Source organism: Mastigoproctus giganteus, chromosome 5, assembly GCF_048544385.1.
Source record: "Mastigoproctus giganteus isolate SK-2022 chromosome 5, ASM4854438v1, whole genome shotgun sequence".
NCBI classification, from domain to species: domain Eukaryota; kingdom Metazoa; phylum Arthropoda; class Arachnida; order Uropygi; family Thelyphonidae; genus Mastigoproctus; species Mastigoproctus giganteus.
The window spans coordinates 41,435,021-41,455,099 of NC_143579.1; the positions used below are offsets into that span (position 1 = coordinate 41,435,021).

At 35.3% G+C, this 20,079-nt stretch overlaps 1 long non-coding RNA gene across 2 annotated transcripts in view; it reads left to right on the forward strand.

Annotated features, from left to right (window-relative positions):
* Positions 1-20,079, forward strand: part of LOC150085324 (uncharacterized) — a 72,280-nt gene that overhangs the window by 21,909 nt on the left and 30,292 nt on the right. The window contains exon 3 of one of the 2 annotated variants that reach the window (XR_016546969.1): positions 12,302-12,414. The exons of the other annotated variant lie outside the window; for it this stretch is intronic. This is a non-coding gene — a long non-coding RNA (uncharacterized LOC150085324). Of the gene's footprint in view, positions 1-12,301; positions 12,415-20,079 lie in introns of those variants that run through there. 2 annotated transcript variants of the gene reach the window in all.

The following is a 20,079-nucleotide window of genomic DNA, read 5'->3' on the forward strand; positions in this document are numbered from 1 at the left end:
TACATAATATTTTGTTCCTGAAAGAACACATATTTTGAGTTAGAGCACAATATTTATGAGTCATAAAGCAATAAGAGTCAAAACGCAATATTTTGAGTCATAAAGCAATAAGAGTCAAAACGCAATATTTTGAGTCAGAAAATATTTCTGACTTATAACATGTATTTAACGCTCAGAAAATATTTCTGAGCTATACCACATATTTTTTGAGTTATAACAGATATTTTGAGATATTTTAAAAAACAGTATTTTGGGTCAGCATTTTCAAAGCTGTGCTTAGATAAACGCTACAGAACAATGTATTCAAAACGACTTGCACGGAGCTTTAAAAATAAACGCTGCTCTTCCGTGTTTTCTAGCGGAGGTTACAAGAACGGCTGACTTCATAATCGTAGACAGGTGTCTTTATTATTTCTGGAAGTGTTCCTGGAAGATTAATCACAATCCCTACCTTAGCGCTGGCCTCGTTAAAGTGGCCTAAATTTGGGGTAAGAACAAAAATTTTGGCAATTTTAAGAACGGCAGAGATACCATCAGAGCTGAACAACTCTTCTTATACTTGAAGGTTATGTGTGCGCATGTGCGTAAGGGGTTTCCACATATTTGGCCTGCCCTCAGCTATGTATTACTGTAAACAATTGAATGATCCATCAGTCAGAGCCCCTGGGTTAATGTGGCGCTCTATGTTTGGAAGGTTGAGAAAAAAATCGAGCCAAGAAACCGTAGGAAGATGTGATTTTAATTAGCATCTCAGACAAGAAAAGCTTGTGGACTAATCCAACCGCTTACATCATCCCCGCGAATACGTACGCCTACAGGGTTTCATACCCTAAATATCTGTCCCCTCCGGAAATTTAAAGGCTCGTAGGTAGACACCACTGTGCGTGTAGCGTCTGTTGACTCGTGTTTTTTGATTAAGTAGTCACCAGAAACTAAAAAGAAAAGGTATATTTTGAAAGAAATGCGTATATCAAGAATGGATACATCTTACTGTCAAATTAGTGAGAGCTGCCAACTTTGGGTGTGGTTCCATGCGTGAAAAGAGTATCTCAGTACGATTCTCGTAATGGGAGGTGGATTAAGAAATATCCAAATGTCAGCCTAATTCATTCATAATCTTCAGCGACTTAGTCCAATATGAAAATTACCCTGAAAGACTAAATCGGAAGCTTATTCAACGAATATTAGTAGTATTATCATAAACATAACCCACATATCATTCTCGCTGTCTGCTTACATCGCATATTGAACTTTTTCTTTCTGTATCGTAATCGTCAGGTCTTCCTCATCTTGAACATCCTTTAAATCTTCTCGGCCCAATCAATAAACTACCACTGAGATTCTATTCCCCAATCCCTGAGGGATCTTACTAATCCAGTCCAACTGCAGATATATAAGATCAAAGTCCTTTCTTGCTTCCAACTGCATTAGCTAATTTTTTAGTCTCGTGCATCCAACCTTAATCTCTGGAGGGAGATAAATTGGAGTAAATTCGAAAGGGATATCGGATTTCTGTACCCTTTAATCACCAGGTCTTCCTCATCTTGAACATCCTTTAATTCCTCTCGGCCATACATCAATAAACTACCATTGAGATTCTATTCCACAATCTTACTAATCCAGTCGAACTGCAGATATATAAGATTAAAGTCCTTTATTGCATCCAACTGCATTAGCTATTTTTTCTTAGTCTCGTGCATCCAACCTTAATCTCTGGTCGTAGCTAAACTGAAGTAAATTCGAAAGGAATAGCAGATGTTTGGACCCTTTAATCACCAGGTCTTCCTTTTCTTGAACATCCTCTAATTCTTCTCGGCCTAATCAAACTACCAGGGATTATGTTCCCCCATCCCTGAGAGATCCTACTAGTCTTCTCTGCCAAATCTATAAACTACACCTGGGTTTCTGTTCCCGAATCCCTCAGAGATCCTATTAATCCAGTCCAACTCCAGATATATTAGATTAAAGTCCTTTCTTGTATCCAAATGCTTTAGTTTTTTTTTTAGTTCCATGCATCCAACCTTGAAATCTCTGGGGGGATAAATTGGGGAAAATTTGAAAGTAATATTGGATGTCTGGACCCTTTAATCACCAGGTCATCGTCATCTTGAACATCCTGTAATTCTTCTCGGCCCGATCAATAAACTATTCCTCGGTTTCTGTTCCTCAATCCGTGAGCGATCCTACTAATCCAGTCCAACTCCAGATATATTACATTAAAGTCCTTTCTTGCATCCAATTGCTTCAGCTAATTTTTTTGGTCTCGTGCATCCAATCTTAAAATCTCTGGGGGGGGATAAATTGGGGAAAATTCTAAAGGGATATTGGATGCCTTGACCCTTTAATCACCAGGTCTTCCACATCTTGAACATCCTTTAATTCTTCTCGGCCTAATCAATAAACTACCATTGGGATTCTATTAGTCTTCTCGGCCCAATATATAAACTACCTCTGGGTTTCTGTTTCCCTGAAGGATCCTACTAATCCAGTCCAACCCCAGATATATTAGATTAAAGTCCTTTCTTGCATTCAACTGCTTTAGCTATTTTTAGTCTCGTGCATCCAACCTTAAAATCTCTGGAGGGGATAAATTGGAGTAAATTCGAAAGGGATTTTGGATATCTGGACCCATCAGGGCTAAACAAATACACCACGAACCACACTAGCGTACGCTAAACTTATGTCCTTATTCTTCTGGAGAAAGAGTTTATGCTCGAGAATTTTTCTTAATATCCAAAGCTGGAGAAACCGGGAGTTTCTCCGGTTCCTACGGCCACCGGATTATCATCAGAGGTGGCTACAACCATGATGAAACAGTTAATTTCAGAAAAGGGGGAAAAAAAAGCATAGGCTACAGCCTCAAACAGGTTTCAATACTCTCTGGCAGTGTCAGAAGAGCTCATTTTTAAGTCATTATTTCCTCAAGAGTGACGCTGTTGCCATCACCAAGAACGGTGTGAATAATTCATGACAACCCCACTAATGAATGCTGGCCAATGACACCCAGATATCATCTTTGTGTCGAAATGTGTGTCATTACCTCTTACACAGCGATGAGGAAAAATCCGTTTGGTTTCCTCATCAGTAGATGAGGAAACCGAACGAAGCAGTCCACTCGAAGAATTATAAAATATCTTCAGACATTGACTCCGATATCAGCTTCAGATCGGCTGAATATTAACGAACACAACTACGTCACAAAAGAGCCCCTTCCCCCCTCCCCCCTACTTCTACGATCTGCTTCGAATAACAGAATAAATTAATCTCCATTGCTAAAGATTACAGCAAAGGAAATATTTAAAAAAACCGGTTCTATTTCACATAATTAACTGCCAAATCAAGCCATAATCTAAAAAAAACAACTTAATTTCTAGTAATATAAAGCTCGGTAGTAATTTTCCGTAATCAACGGAGTATCGTCCGACTTCTACGACTCCAGTAATTAAGGAGTTTAGAGATATAATTAATTATCATTCAATAAACCTGATTTGCGGGAGAAAAAATCGACTTTATATCTCCATTCAGATATAATGAATCCGAGCGGATAACTTAATACATTTATAACCAACAATTTTCTTGATTCATTAAAAACATTTGCTTCTAAGTAGAGCTTCAAATGATTTTTTATATTTGTTCTTTCACCATAAAGGAGTAATTTTTATTTATGAGGAAAAGAAAGAAAGAAAGAAAGCACGCATTTCTATGGTTTATTAGGCTTAATGAAAATAAATGAAATCATTTAAAGTCGTTTATTCTAACTAATGACCTAAAAGTATTGTTTCTGTTAATATATATCATCAAGCTAATCGCCTGAATGTTTTCCCCGATAATTACGTGTTCGGTTACTTTTTTTTTTAGTTTCTACGTTTGCAGAAATCAGCCAATAACATTTAGAATAATTATAAATACGTAGGATGCATTAACGCGATGTCTGTATTGAGAAATATACGGTAAATATGTTTTATAGCTAATAATTCGTCTGCTTTTCTAATTCCTGTAAATAGAATTCTAGTGCAGACGACGCGAGTGAAATTAACAATTGATAAAAAAAAAAACTGATGAAAAAATAGTTCGCATTTTTATCACTAGATGACAGCCTCTTCCAAGATTTCAACTATCAATTGTTGTCTGTTGCTCTCAGACGACAAGCGAAGTGAAATTGCATTGGCTTTTTGTCTGCTGCGTGTTATTGACTAAAAATAACTGCTATTTGTCACCTCCCTCCCCCTGAAAGGAATGCAGAAGATGAGTAGTTATATATTCATCACGTATATAGCCTGGGATTTAGTGTAACACGATAAAAAAATCGTGCTATTAATAGGATATATTGATTCTTGCAGGAGAAATATGGACTGTCTTTTGGATACAGAAAATGGTTAAATTTACGTGAATTTAAAATTAAATAAAAGGGAAAAACGTTAATATTAGTAATTTATTTAAATATCCTAATAACTGGAGATCGCTGAAAAATTAATATTAGTATTAAATCAGAAATCACAAAAAAAAAAAAAAAAAAAAGCGTCCATGCGTTGTTACTGTGGAAAAAAGAAAAAGTAGAAGTCGTATATTTGTGGATATTACTTTTAGTTAATAAATAAATAGCTACTTAAATGAAATAATTAAATTAAGCAATTTAAACTTAAAAATCTGATTAAGTGGGATTGTTTGTTAGAAAAATAAAAGGTTATTTAGCGTCCTCTTTTTTGACATGTAGGTTAGTAGCGTAACAAGACGAGGCGTATTAAAAACTGTACTGATATCTTCACTCCTCCATGTTGGTCCTTTATCGTCAAGCAGCGTTTCGGTGGGTTCTCTGCACGCAATGGTTCAAGTCATAGGAAGTTTATAATCGCTCCATACAGTTACCGTAGGAGATTACTGGCACACCATTATGTCACATCAAACGGGGATATGGTGGTAGGTAGGGAGTACGGAGCGTGACGGGGGCGATTAAAGGTGTTTAGGGGATCGCGAAATGACAAATGACAATCTCAAAACGATAATTTGTCGGAAGAGTATTTCTATCATGATATTAAATGGAAATAGAGGAAGTAAACACGGGCGAACAAGAATTGAAAGGAGAGACAATTGTAGGAGAGTGAGATGATAGGAGGTCAAATCCACTTTGTTCTGCCCTTATAGACAGGGGGTTTCGACGGGAATTAGTGACAGAATCTGAGTCATTTTTGAAGATTGATTGTTTTTGGTGTGCTGTAGTGAAGGCTGAGTGACAACTAAACAACATTGAAATACTGGGCGAACGCCGGGGCTCTTTAGAAATTTTAATAAATAAATAATTTTTTACCATTCTGCAATAAATATGTATTACAGTTTGTTCCCTTTTATATTTAAGATATTTTTATAGTTTTTATTTGTATAATTTTTTTATTTATTTTGATATTTGTTTTTATAATATTTTTATTATTTATATATTTTTATTTATTTTTATTTGTTCTTTTTTAAAAAGCGCTTTTATATTTAAGAGAATAAAATGTATTATTGGTGGAATAAAATACAAAATTTATTATTTTGTTTATTTACTATTTATTTTATTTTATTTATTTATTTATTTATTATTATTTTTCTGTTTTTTTGCGGAATTTTCAACAATTAAAAATTTTTGAAACAATTAAATTTTGAACAATTAAATTGTTGAAAATTGACGTCAATTTCAACAATTTAATTGTTTTAAACTGACTCGTAATTTTCACGTGACTTTAATTATTGGAAATTGACAGCGCGTGTTCGTGCCTTTTCTTTTTATTTTTTTTTGAAACTTATGTCACGTGATTTTGCGTCATAATGAAATTGACCATAACCTACTGGAGTATTCTGGTAGGCTATAAATCGACAAAAAAATTAAATCTGTTCAGAAAAAAAATACACTTTTACATAAACCTGCACTTAATATTGACTTTTTCTAATATTGTTTAAAATAATTCTTCAATGTTTATTTTTCTTTTACATTTTTCTCTCTTTGTAATTTTTTAATTAATTTTTCTGTCTTTTTCTTTTTCTTCTGCTTTCTAATTTCTTTTTTTTTAAATTTAATAATGAAAATTGTTTTTGCAATTTGCCTGATTAGTACAAATCTACTACGAGATTCAAATGCTCCTCACTCTGCCTCCTCCGATGGATAAACTCTTCAATCCACTAAGCTATCTTTTCATTCAATACACATTTGATTTTTTTATTTATTTATTTTTTAATCTAGGGAAGCTTTCGCGGAAATAAGGGGCTACACTACAATTGTTTACATTATCAACTACGTTAATCAAAGTTTACGTTACGCTATGAACAGTAATCCCTCCCATGTGGTTATCTTCAAACTCCCCTTCGCCATGAAAAATGTTAACATAAACATCGGTCAACGTGGTGGGGTCCTACGTTTCCCTGCCATCGTAAACGCTGAAAAGAAGGGTCAGGGTTTCGTTTAGGGGTGAAAGAGGGGTGTCTACAGGAATATAAATGATTCTTTGCCACGATTACGATTTTCCTACGAAAATTTCGGCGTCATTAGGGAGGGCCCGTTGCAGGGGCAGACATTAAGGAGTTTTAAATGATACATGATCATAATTAGACCTTTCGCATTACAGGTGTGTCAACGAATTCAACACGTGTTTTCCAAGTAAACGCGCCTGCAAACCACCAACCCCGCCTCTTCTCTTCACCGGCCTGTGACCACAGAGGAGGTGTTCGCAGAGGGGCGATGATGCCATTTGGTTGATTATATGTGTCACTATCGGCGCATCCTTTATACGATGATAAATAGTAATGCAGTAACAATGGCCAGCTGCTCCGTCACTCACTTCAGGAAGTTGCCTTTAGTTTTCGTAACTGGGCTACACTTCCGGTCAAATCTCTCTTGCTCGCGATTTCAAAGGCTTCTCACGCAGAAAAGAAGGTGTACAAAGACCACAATGGACTCCGTGTTCAATGCTGCCAATCTAATATGACTTACCATGGACGCTTATCGTGGTTACGCAATATCCGTGGGTTCAGGGACCACGGAGAAGTGACAAAATCCAACGTTCAGCTCGTGCGAAAATCGCTCTATCATCGGGATTGATTCGTAAGGCGAAATGTTTGCAAAATCTTCCAATATATAATTAGAGATACGCTTAGATTGAAAAATAAACATTAAAATGGCATTTAACTTTAAAAAAAGGTTTAGATAAGATAATAAGTAGTGCTGTAGTAGAATAAACAGAAAATTTGATCCTAAATTAACAGATACAATTTTTACGTTTTTTTTTAATCATTCAATGATTCTAAAATCTTTAAATATCGCAAATTTTCTCAGTTTTCTTGAGATCGGGGTAGTCTACAAAAAGATGGCAATTTTATTAATAATTAAAAATTATCACGAGATGAATACAATTTTTTAATTTTAGAGTATTTTTTTTTTACAATTTTTACTCTAAATTTTAAATTTTTTTTCTTGAAATCGGGTTAGTCTATAAAAATATGACAATTTTTACTAATTAAAAATTACCAAAAGATTAATAATTTTTTTTTTAAATTTAGAGTTTTTTTTTTAATTTTTACTCTAAATTTTAAAAATTGCAGGCATAATTTAACTTTAAAAAAATATATTTTTCAAATTAACAACCGAAATCAGTTACAACCATGGAATTATTAAAAATATTCAAAAATTCAGATTCTAAAATTCAAATTAAATTCAAATTCACATTCTAAACTAAACTATAATTTGAATCTTAAAACCGAAATTTTCAGATCCTATAAAAATAAAGAAAAATTTGTCTATTCCTTAAATAAATAAATTATTTAATAAAATGCTTTTCAAGATACTGCTAAAGATTTGAATCAAACTCAATCTTAATTTCATACGTCTATATGCAGAAAAGGGTTGAATAAAGCAAATTTCAAGTGATTTTATGTTTATTTTTTTTGTAAATGAACTTAGTTCTGGGTGAATGATACCATTTGTTGATAAAAGTGTCATCATTATTGTATAAACACTCTTTAAAATGACATATAAATAAACAAATAATTAAAATATATATGGAGAAAATATTGCGAAGTATTCTCCAATCCAACAGCTGTACACATCAATTTCGCACTCTATCTCACATGTGTCCTTAAAAGTCACGTGCTCGGAACAACCAGACTTCCAATAGACGCTTTTTTCTTTTCGCATTATCCAAATAAACACTTCAGCTATCCGCTTGCAATTTCCCTCCCCCCTTATTCATTACACAGACCCCAAGTTGGGGAGAGAATTTAAGAAAAACCGCTTCCTGACAGCGCAGTGCTATTTGGTTTCGAGAACACAATCTCAGCAAGATTTTCTTCAATAGATCAAAAGGAAAAATTCAGCTGAACAAACCAAATGTGAAGACAGAAGTATTACGCCACAAAACTCAAGGCCAAAACGCTCGTGTATTTTTCCAGATTTTCAGCTGACTAATAATATTTGTTTACCCAGCTGTAAACAAATACTACACATGTTTATAGATGCAAAAATAAACAAGTATTATAACCCGCAATCATGTAGATTAACGTATTTATGAAATTATACTTATTAATTTTAATATTAAAATTTTTTTCCCCATTGAGTTCTGAAAGTCATGTGATCACGAATAAGATATCTTCTGAAAATTTCCTTTGACACCCGTTTAAAAAAAAAATATAAGAAAAAGCGTAAAGTTTTTTGTTCTTTGATCAAGGGCCTTTAAAAAAAAAAAACACGTGACTCGAGCAAATTATCAAATTCTACCCTTTACGGAACTTCCCCCAAAAAGCCAAAGAAAGATCTGACACACTGCTGTTAGTGGCTCATGCACGCGTCTATGAGTGACCTGCATCTGTTCGGCCAGTTCATTGACCTTATCTCCTTACTACATCCTGTCCTTACAACCTCCGCTCCGACTGTTCTGTTCGGTACAACGAGGTAAGCAGACGCCCAAACTTGCAATATTCTCGGAGTGGTCACGCCAAGATGGGTAGCGTCTTCTCATCCATCAAAGAAGCAAATAAAAAACAGTACGGGAAGAGGAGAGAAAAAAAAATAGAATTTTATACCAGAACTGATTTTTTTTCTTCTTACTACGTTGTTCTAGATTTTTGTTTCTAACTCATTAACCTTGCAGCAGATGCAGGGAGGCTGAGAAGTGTTTAAATTTGTGTTACCGTATTTGGATTAAGAAATAGATGAAGCCAGATGAAAAGCGAAAGGGCGAGCCTACATTTTTTTTTAGGTAGTTTTAGAAGTCGTTTAACTTCTCGGCTTGGCTTTATTCTCTCGACATCCCCTACGAAAGCCCAGTGAACCCCGGCACTTCTCCATAAAGTCCACTTGCGATTTAAATCAAAAGATAACCCTAATGCACACCGATAACGCTTAAAATCATTACTTAACCCACAAATTACGAGTTACTAATTTTCTTTTATTTTTAACCACGACAAATTAACATTATTAGCTTAATTAACACTATTACCACACCGTAATTTAATTTTATTTAGTCTATACAAACAATTAACATCCCTTAATGACTTTTCCATCGGCCATTAAACGCGAATTGTAATCAAACCACGTGGGAGTTTCCTGTATGTTTCTCATTCCCGCAATCTACGAAATAAACATGAAATAAACTACATAAAGATGGAGGATTCGATTGCAACGTCACTTCCGGGAGGAAGTGACGATTTTATCCGCAGTAGATTTACAGAGAATCAATTAAAAAGTCTACATAAAATGTATTTCAGTCCATTAGTGACCGAAACCTACAAATAAATGCGGGATTCGACTGTGACGTCACTTCCGGGAGGAAGTGACGTAATTACGTTCAGTAAATTTACTGCTAATCAGTTGTATAAAGTCTATTTCAGCCTATTAGTGACTGAAACCTACAAATAAATGGAGGATTCGACTGTGACGTCACTTCCGGGAGGAAGTGACGTTTTTATCTATAGTAAATTTACTGAGATTCAATTATATAGTCTATATTCATGTAATTTTTCAATCTGAACAGCTTCATGTATTTAAAAAAAAAATGCAACTTGACGGTTACTTTGGTAATAAATATTTATTATTTTTTTTTTTATTGCGTATGTATTTTACAACCAGAGGGCGCACTGGAAAGAAAACATTGTTGTTGCGCGAGGAAAAAAAAATCAATGCAGCGTGTTTTTAGCATATTTTTAGAGTGTTCCAAGCAGTCCTTTCAGACAAACGAAATATATTTTAAATGTTAAAAGTTTTTTTTTTTTTTTTTTTTTGGTTTTTCTTTCGGCTGGTGACTACAGGAATTTTTAACAAAAAAAATAAAATAAATAAAAAATAAAATAAACCAACCGACATCAAAAACATTTTTTTTCGTCCTTTATTGTGAATGCGGTTTCAGTTTTGATTAGTGAACACTTCTAATTGGAATTATGGCTGGAAAAAAAAAAAAAGAAAAGAAAAAGAAGAGAAGAAGAAGAAGAGCGGAAAAGCTTAGAAATATTTCTAAGAAGTCACAAATATCTTGGCATAAAGAAACACAGAAAGGGAAAGCGAAAATGGCTGTATAAAAACCAAACTAATGTTCTGTCATACAATACATTTTCCATTCTTTTTTTTTTATTTATTATTTTTTCTCCTCAACTTGTGGTGGTTAACTCGAAAGCGTGTACATAAAAACTGAGTGGGAAAGTCAGCAAAGATGCGAAATTTTCTGTAGGAAAAAGCCAGAAACTAGGTTCATATATCACTTTTATGCAGCATGGTGGAGTTTTTTTTGCTTCATCGTGAATATAGAGTTTTTTCTTCTTCTTCTTTCCTCTCTCTCTCTCTCTTGTTGTGTATCTTTAGTAATGCCGTCCACCTTCTAAGAATGAAGAATCTTCTTCGGTCAAGGCAAGACTAGATGAAAGGGATCTGGTGTATGAGAGGTTCACAACGTTATCTTCCCTTCAAATCCAAGGAGGTCTACCGATTCTTCATCTTGCTTCTCCAGTTCTCCTATCTGCACGCGAGGCCCCCACCCCGAGAGGTCTGAGGGCTTTAGCGTCGTGTCGAGGGCCTCCGGCTGCAGATGGTGAACTGGGACACTCGCGGAGAACAGGGCTCTGTCTCTCTCTCTCTCTCTCTTCCGTAGGAAGGGAGCGAACGAACGAACCGTACATAAAGACTCGACTATCGATTAAGTAATCAAGGAATGCCTTTGGGGCCTCGGATCTCCGCATCTGGCCAGTGAAGAGTGAGCAGAAATCAATGGTAGGAAATGACATGAGGATTTCATCTATATTATCCAAATTCTTTCAGGCTGAAATTGGAAGAGCGTAAAAACCTACTGATGACTGGGCAAGTGTGTCAGCCGATTGGTTTCTGTCTAGCTTTTCTTATAATACTCGTTGGGGGTGGGGGAAGGGACTGTGCTTTTTATCTTTGCACTGTTAAATTGAGTCTTGAAAAAAAAAAAAAAAAACCGTCGAGTAAAAACAGGTAGGAGAAAAAAATGGCACTGGATGATTGGCTTCGGTGCTAAAGTTTGTGGGAGAATTAAAAATCCTTCAACTTTTGACCCAGCTTTTAATTAACTGGAACATCGATGAGAGGAGGAGGAGGAGGTAAAAGAAAAAAAAAAAAAAATACAATAAAATAGTCTTCCTAATGAGGCATGTCGGGTAAAAAATACACTTCTTTTTGTAGACTTAAGGAGTCAATAGGGGATAGCAATCTTCTTCGTTATGTTTTAGTTTGTTACTTAGGAATCTAAGGAGTACATGACATCTTGGGCCCATGTATGTAAACTGTAGTTTATTATAGGCTGGGATATTTAATTATATTCATATAAATTGAGCTCTTTTACTGCAAAGTTCTCTGGGGATGTAGTTAACAAGGTGGTGTGTTTATTAGAATACGAAATAATTGATAGCAGTTGGGTGTTTTTTGGAGTTGAAAAACTTCTAAATAGATTCTTTGTGCAGCTAATAGACAGTTCCATGTTTTATCTGAGCTTATTATTTTTGTATTTAATTCGGGCGATTTTAATCAGCTCAGTTATTTCATTACAATGTTTTAAACTGGAGGAATGGTGTGCAATATTACTGCTCTATACAATTTTTAGTTTTGCTGATAGCTTGATCGCTACTGGCTCAATAACACTATAATTAAAATTTCTTGTTGGTAGTATGAAACCGGAAGTTACGTAACAAAATTTCCGATTTATTTATGTCATTGAAAAAGTATGTTAAATATCACAGCGCCAGAGGCATTAAAACATTCTACTAATTCTATCATTTTTTTTTTTTTTTTTTTCTCTCGCTCTCTCTCTCTCTCTCTCTCTCTCCACAGCATGGAACAGACCGGAGGTCCTCCTATCGGGAGCCCCAACGTTACCCTGACGCAGGTCAGCCAGTTGACGCTACAAACAAGATGTACGGCTGACAGCATCATTACGACCCTCTATGGGTGACAAAGGTCAGAATAGGTGCAGATCTCCATCGGTTGCAAGGGAAAAGGGGAGGGGGGGGGAGTAGAGTTGCGTGGTTTTTGTCACATCCAATATCCCTCCTCTTCAGTGTGTCTATCCAGGGTGCATTCCACTCACGCGCTGGTGAGATGCATGCCGGATTCTGTCAGTGGGTGAGAGAAAACAAGCAAGGATTACAGGGAATGAAAAAAAAAATAGAGCGGTTCTAAACTTGATAACGCCATCTGTCTTCAAATGGTGTAAAAGTTTACCCTAAGACCACCCCCAGCTATGTACTAAAACTGTAATGGAAATAAAAATTCGAAAACTAATTCTTCTATAAGGTTTTATTTAAAAATTTCTTTATTTTTCCTAGATTTAACCCTTTTGATTTTATTTTAACCCATTTGTACGTGGGTTAAAGCTAATTATCATTAAGGGTGTCATCTTAAAAATTTCAATACAGCGTGAGCAGGCTAAGAGGACGCTTTATCGATGATTAACCATACCTTTGCATCTAGATAGAAGGTTATTGCGGACACTCTATTTGGACACGGTGTTCAGGTCTGAAGGCTCCAACTAAAGAAATTTAAGCTCCTTAAAAAGGTCCAGAGATGGGTGAGTCATCTGGTTTGAGGTGCAATTTTCGTATTGAAATGGAACGTGAAAACCAAGGGGGGGATTAAATACAAATTATCGGAAAAACTAATAGACTGGATCTGAAGAAGTTTACATTTGGTCAACTGCTGTTGCTGACCTCTAGAATAAATTTCCTCTCGGGGAAGAGCGGTCAAAAGGTTCTTAAGAAATGGGTATATAAAATGTATTAATAAATTATTAGGTTATTTTGATAGCTTAATATCTTATAAAATAACATGTCGGTGTCTAAATTTTATTTTTTACATTAGTAGGTGGAAGAGGATGGAATATCCAGAAAATTGAGCATCGTTCATTAATCAAAATTTTGACCAAAGAGAGCAGAAAAGCTAAAGAAATCCAGAAAAGAATGATACCAGTGTTTAGGGAAGCATCAGGTTTGGTACTGTTGCAAGATGATCGGAGGAGTTCAAAAGAGGACGAGAGTCACTTCAGGATGATTCAAGGTCTCGTCGGCCATCAGAAGCAAACAGTTCTGAAAAAACTGCCATTGTTGAAGAAATATTTTAGAAAACATTAAAATTAAAGTGGTTGAACTTGAAAAGCACTTAAATTTCTCACGGAATCGTTTTAACGAAAGCACACCAGTTTTTGATTATGTCTAAAGTTGTAGAAGATGGGTTCCCATCTTCTACAACCATTCGTTGTAGAAGATGGGAACCCATTCGTGACAAATTTCAGAGGATGGAGCATCGAAAGAGATTTTAAAATTAATTCCTACTAATCCAGATAGATTTTTATCCCTTCTGGTGACCAAAGATTCCATCCCTGGTCACCAAAATGGATAAAAATTAGAAATCTAAGAGGCCCTCGTGAGTAGCACAGTTGGTAGAATCGCCATCCTCCCCAAACTGGGTGGAAAAGACCTGAGTTCGAGTCCTGTCGATGAGGGCAGGAATCCTTATGGGAATTTTTCACAACGTGGCTTTGTTAGTTGGTCCCAGGGGAGGATAGCATGGTTTTTTCCTCCTGGAAACTCGAGTTTATCGTCCAGCAAACAGAAAATCGACCACAGAACACAGGCAATTTACAGACAGTGCACACGGAGCAATATAGCCTCAGTTTCTGATATTCCTAAAAGCCTTCGACAGCAACAAGAAGCATCTAAGAGTCTCTCTTAGATGCTTCTAATATCTGTTCATCCCACACGTCATTAATCTTAAACTTACCAGCATGGCTGTAAAGCATAAATTATGCAATACTCTAACGTCAAAGATACGAATTCAAGAAGAGAATTTCGAAACAAAATTCTTTAGTGCGTGAAAACAACCCGACTTATGTTGACTAGAAATGAATAATTTTGAAAGGGCCGGCTGCACGAATTGATAACTAAATAGTCAGAAATATCTATATGATTCTATTTTCATGTAAATGAGTGTTTACACGAGTCCCAGGATAAATGGAAGAGCCAAGATAAATAACCATTCGCAGAGAGAGAGATTGTCTTCTTGGAACAATACAAGCTGAAAATATTTCGTCTAAGTCATTTTGGTTCCATGCAGATCGGTGGAGTTGCTTTTCTTAAAACTCATTCTTGCGATGTTTAAAGAAAACAAGCAAACTGGAGTAGGAATTTATCGGGGATCACTGATGACAGAAATCTGTGATGGGATAGCGTTGTGGCATTATTCAAACAGAACGAAGACTGACGTCAGGAAAATATTCGCATAAGTCCAAACAGCGCTTCCCAATAGCGAAACATACTTTCCGATAGTGGTAAATGCATTTTGGTGATCGCAAAAATATGGATTGATTACAGGTAAGGAGAAGAAAAGAAGAGAGGAGAGAGAGCGAGTGTAAATAGTATGAAGGGAGAAATCAGTCGATTACTTGAATAAGCCATACAGTACATAAGAATGATCGATTGTTAAAGGTACATCATGAAGTGAGCTCTCAAAATGCTTTACACGCGAATTGTACTCAACGAAAAGCAGTAACCTTGATCGATTGCCAAAAAGAACTATAAATACAGGGACAGTGATCGATAGCGTGCGGTACCTGGGGGTAAATAGCAAACTGCACAAATTCTCGAGATGTAAACAATTTTCGGATTAAAAGTGAATTTTTTTTTTTTTTTTTTTGGTGGGGAGGATGGGGGTGGGATTTATTCGAAAGCTAAATTCACCCCGCGTTCCGATGCCACAGAGCCAAAGATTTCTTTCCATTTGCATTTTCGCCTAGCTCTCCTCTAAATACCGTAAAAGAAAGCAATCCTGTTTATAGCTAATTATCCTTGTACTGTAGGTGGACCTTTACCCTCTTTATATGAGGGGAAAAAGCAACGACAATAACTGGAACGAAGGATAAAAATGTTAGAAAACCTGCTGCTCTATTAGAGAAATTTTATTTGCTTTCCATATTACAATTCGGATTAACGCGACTTCGGATTAACGCGACTACGAATAATCGGGACTGTTTTCTTTTTTTAATTATATAAATAAAATTCTTTGAAAGTGAAATTACCTGTATTTTACTTGGTGGCATAAGTCTACTACCTTCTCACTCTTTGTGCAGATCCAAATGTGTTTACAACTAGAAGAAAGCAGAAAAAAAAACTGAAAACTAAATTGCATATACATCCATCGGATAAATCTAGTTTATTCCACCAATGTTAGAGATTAATTTAGCGTTTAGGAGTACTCGGTTAGACACTCCTCAAGTTACTCGAGTTTTTCATCCCTGAAAAGACAAAACCATAAAATACACACGATTTAATGGAGCAGAAAATAACTCAGGTTGGAGAAGCAAAGTAAAATTTTAAAATTCTTTCCCAAATTTCATTTAATTCAACTACGCCTAAATAAAAAATCTCTCCTTCACAGGTGAGTGTGTACAAGCTTATACTTTTTTTTTTTTTTTTTTTTTTCACTCTAGGATGAGGTAGTCAGTCTCATGAGGGAGGAGTAGGATTACTGCAGAGTTATTTTGGGGTTTTCATCCCATAAACAGAGAAATCAGCTCATGGTCGTGCTATGGCAACGTCATACATCTATCTGGGGAATAGTACGAGGAAGTCATAAGTGTATATACAGTAGTTACCATGAAAAATGTCTTGACAACGGAAAACGCAACAGACAACAGAATATACATGAAGTGTCGTTAGAAATTGAAGACTGGCAACTAGGTACGCGTAAATAAAACCTAAAACAACCCCCTCCCCATCCATACTAATGACAGGGATCAATCCATAATTAAATCCAAACTTTGCTATGAGATATAATCACGTGATAACTCTTTCAGATCTATAATTACAGTATGTATTGGAATAATTAAACTCTGTTACTATAACTATGCAAATGAATTAAGAAGATTGCATAATTCTGTGAACCATATTTCTTATTAGGACTAGCAAAAGGGCATACTAGAACTAATTTCAAATGCTATTTTTAGAATTAATTCTTATATCTCTCAAAAAACTATGTACTTCTAGCAGAACAATCACTTTAATCAAATTCAGGCTTTTTTTTTTGAAGATCTTAACAAAAATCTAAAAAGTCATGATTTAATTGTTAGGCCATTAACTGCCCTTTAATTTTTAGGCTTTAAACGCAATTTACTTTTTTTAGGCCTTTATTATGCTTTACTTTTTTATGTCTTTAATTTAAAAACAATAAAGAATCAAACCAATTGGCGCCTAATAAAGGCCTTGATTATACGTAATTGTTCTAAGTTTTCAATTTTTATTCCTTTATAAAATGTAATTTTTTTAGGTCTAATTTTCAAGCCTTTATTAGGAATAATTTTTTAGGCCTTTAATTTTTTGGTCTTTATTAGGTGTTAATTTTTTTATGTCTTTAATTTTTAGACCTTTACCAGTTTTAATTTTTTTGTCTTTAATTTTTAATCATTTTAAGGCGTTAAGTCTTTATGTATAATTTTTATAGACGTTTATTAGGCTTTAATTTTTAGGTATTATTAGGCATTAATTTTTATGTATTTAATTTTAGGCCATTTTAAACGTTGTCTTTATGTCTTTAATTTTTATAGACGTTTATGAAGCGTTAACTTTTAAAGATGTTTATTAGGTGTTAATTTTTTAGAGCTTTATTAGGCCTGAATTGTTTGTCTTTAATTCGTAGGTCTTTTTAAGGTGTTAAGTTTTTATGTCTTCAATTTTTATGGACCTTTATTAGGCATCAATTCTTTAGGGATTAATTTTTATGTATTTAATTTTTAGGCCTTTTTAAGGCGTTAAGTCATTATGTCTTTAATTTTTATAGACCTTTATTAGGCATTAATTCTTTAGGGATTTATTAGGCAAGAATTGTTTATGTCTTTAATTCGTAGGCCTTTTTAAGGTGTTAAGTTTTTATGTCTTCAATTTTTATGGACCTTTATTAGGCATCAATTCTTTAGGGATTAATTTTTATGTATTTAATTTTAGGCCTTTTTAAGGCGTTAAGTCATTATGTCTTTAATTTTTATAGACATTTATTAGGTGTTCATTTTTATAGACGTTTATTAGGGGTTCATTTTTAAGGGCTTTATTAGGCGTGAATTTTTTTTTTTTTTAAATTTTTATAGACCTTTATTAGGCATTAATTCTTTAGGGATTTATTAGGCATTAATTTTTACGTATTTAATTTTTAGGCCTTTTTAAGGCGTTAAGTCATTATGTCTTTAATTTTTATAGACGTTTATTAGGTGTTAATATTTATCGACGCTTATTAGGCGTTAACTTTTTAGGACTTTATTATGCAAGAATTGTTTATGTCTTTAATTCGTAGGCCTTTTTAAGGCTTTAAGTTTTTATGTCTTTAATTTATATAGACCTTTATTAGGCATTATTTTTTATATATTTTATTTGTAGGCATTTTTAAGGCGTTAAGTTTTTATCTTTAATTCTTATAAACCTTTATTAGTTGTAATTTTTTTTAGATATTTAATTTTTGAGTTTTTATTATACGTTAATTTTTTAGGTATTCAATTTTTAGGCCTTTATTAGCCGTTAATTTTTTAGGCCTTCAAAAAAAATCTAAACAACCACGTGGAAAAAGTGAAAGTTCGATTCTTGACCCCTTACCATTTAAACAAATCAACAAATTGGGCCAAGTTTATGGCCTAAAAAGAAAGTTCTCACATCATAACTGATAGCAATCAGCTAAGAATAAACATTTTCATAAACTTAGCTCCTAAATGCTAATTATTTAACTCATGGCCTAAATATCGCACGAGATACATTTCACTTAAATCAAGCCATTTTCTTGAGACGTATACCTTTCCACTTTCATTTGCAGAAACATAATAGTCTTAGGTGTGCTGAGAGAGAGAGAAACGGATGTGACTAGCTAAGAATTGTGTCTTACACCCATTAATTAGGCGTCATTTGTAATCAAGCAAAGGGAAGCGGATACGCAATCCAAAGCACACTCCGATGAAAACTAATTTACAATGTCATTCACCTGAGATTGCAAGCGGAGTACTCCCCATCCCATTGACAATAACGCACATCATGGAGCTGCACGAGGGAGGCCTTATTGGAGGTGACATAACACGCCTTCGACGAATGCCTCGGCGTGTCGCAAATAGCTACCTGCGAGAGACATTGGGGCTTCGTCATTTGTTTATGGGAATAGCACGCCAGTTGAAATAAATGGTCCGTTGCGACAGGATTCAAAGCTAAAAGGATTTATGTTTCGAGCACGTGGAGATTAAGTTTTATTAACTTATATTGCCCCTCTTTTCAATGGACATCAGTATTTTAAGCGAGAAAGAACACATTTTTATGCAATCGAAGTGCGCAGATTAGCTTAAAAATGCTACAAAACATAAGGAAATATCTTTCACGGAGCGGGAAGGGCTGTCGGGTGTCTACCTTTGACATATTACAGGAGTGACGTTCGCTATTAAATGATTTCTGGGTGTAGAAGTTCAAAAAAACCGGTACAATTTAAATTTATTTATGGCAAACGTTTGTAAATTTGTAAACGGTGTCGTGTTGATGAAGAAAATTCCAGAGGTGAAACCAAAATCTTTTAAAATTCATACAATAAATTATTTAATATCTAATTAATATTATTAATAATTTTTTTTATCAATCTTTCAAACCTGCATCATCATTCGAACAAGTCCAGACAAGTCCAGAAAATTACGTCACGCGTTATTAATGACAAACAAAATCCTCTGACCTTCGACACCCATTCTTTTTTTCAATAAAACACATATCAAAATGTTTCTTAAAGAAAAATTGTTACCCACCTCTATGAGAATAGTCCCAGATGGCCCCCGATACTGCACAAAAGTGAACCACAGCGAATCTGCCAAATGGTAAACAGTAGAACCACGTGTATGTGTGCGAGGCAATTTTTCTATCGCTGACAGAATGCGTTGAGGGTTTCCATAATGACGAAAATCCCTTTAATTATAGTCCTCTTCTTCCACCAGAGCGCGCACTGGAAGACCTTTACGCTGGTGGCCCACATTCCATGAAAGGTTTAAATTAGCAAAGTGCGGCCGACATAAATACGGGCACAACAAGACGACAGCATCGTAAGCAATCAAACTTAATTAGCAGTCAGGCTAAAGAGACGATTTTTAGTACAGAGAGAGAGAGAGAGAGAAAGAGGGGGGGGGGATGGTAGAGAAAAAAAAAATACAGCGAGGAACGGGTATGTGCGGGGGAACCCGAGACTGGAGAAGGAACAACCACACAAAAACGCGTTCACCAGCATAAAAAGCTAGCAATCAATAGCGGTGGAGGATCACGGAAGTGTCCTTTTCGCGAACTACGGCAAAAGCAACGGAGGTTGTGGTGGTGCGAAAGGGCTGGCTGGTTCGCTGCAGACTTTATTACGGCTTCGTCCTCTGCGGCAACACAGGGGAGGCTAAACGAGCTTAGCCGCTATTGACTAGTGTCTGTTGCTGTGGGGTTGAGACGGCGGCATACACAGCAGACACAGCCAGGCGACCCTTCTCTCTCTCTCTCTCTCTCTCTCTCTCTTTCTTTCCCTCCCTCCCCTCTCCTCCTACTCCAACAGCGCAGACGACGATCGATAAAAAACTC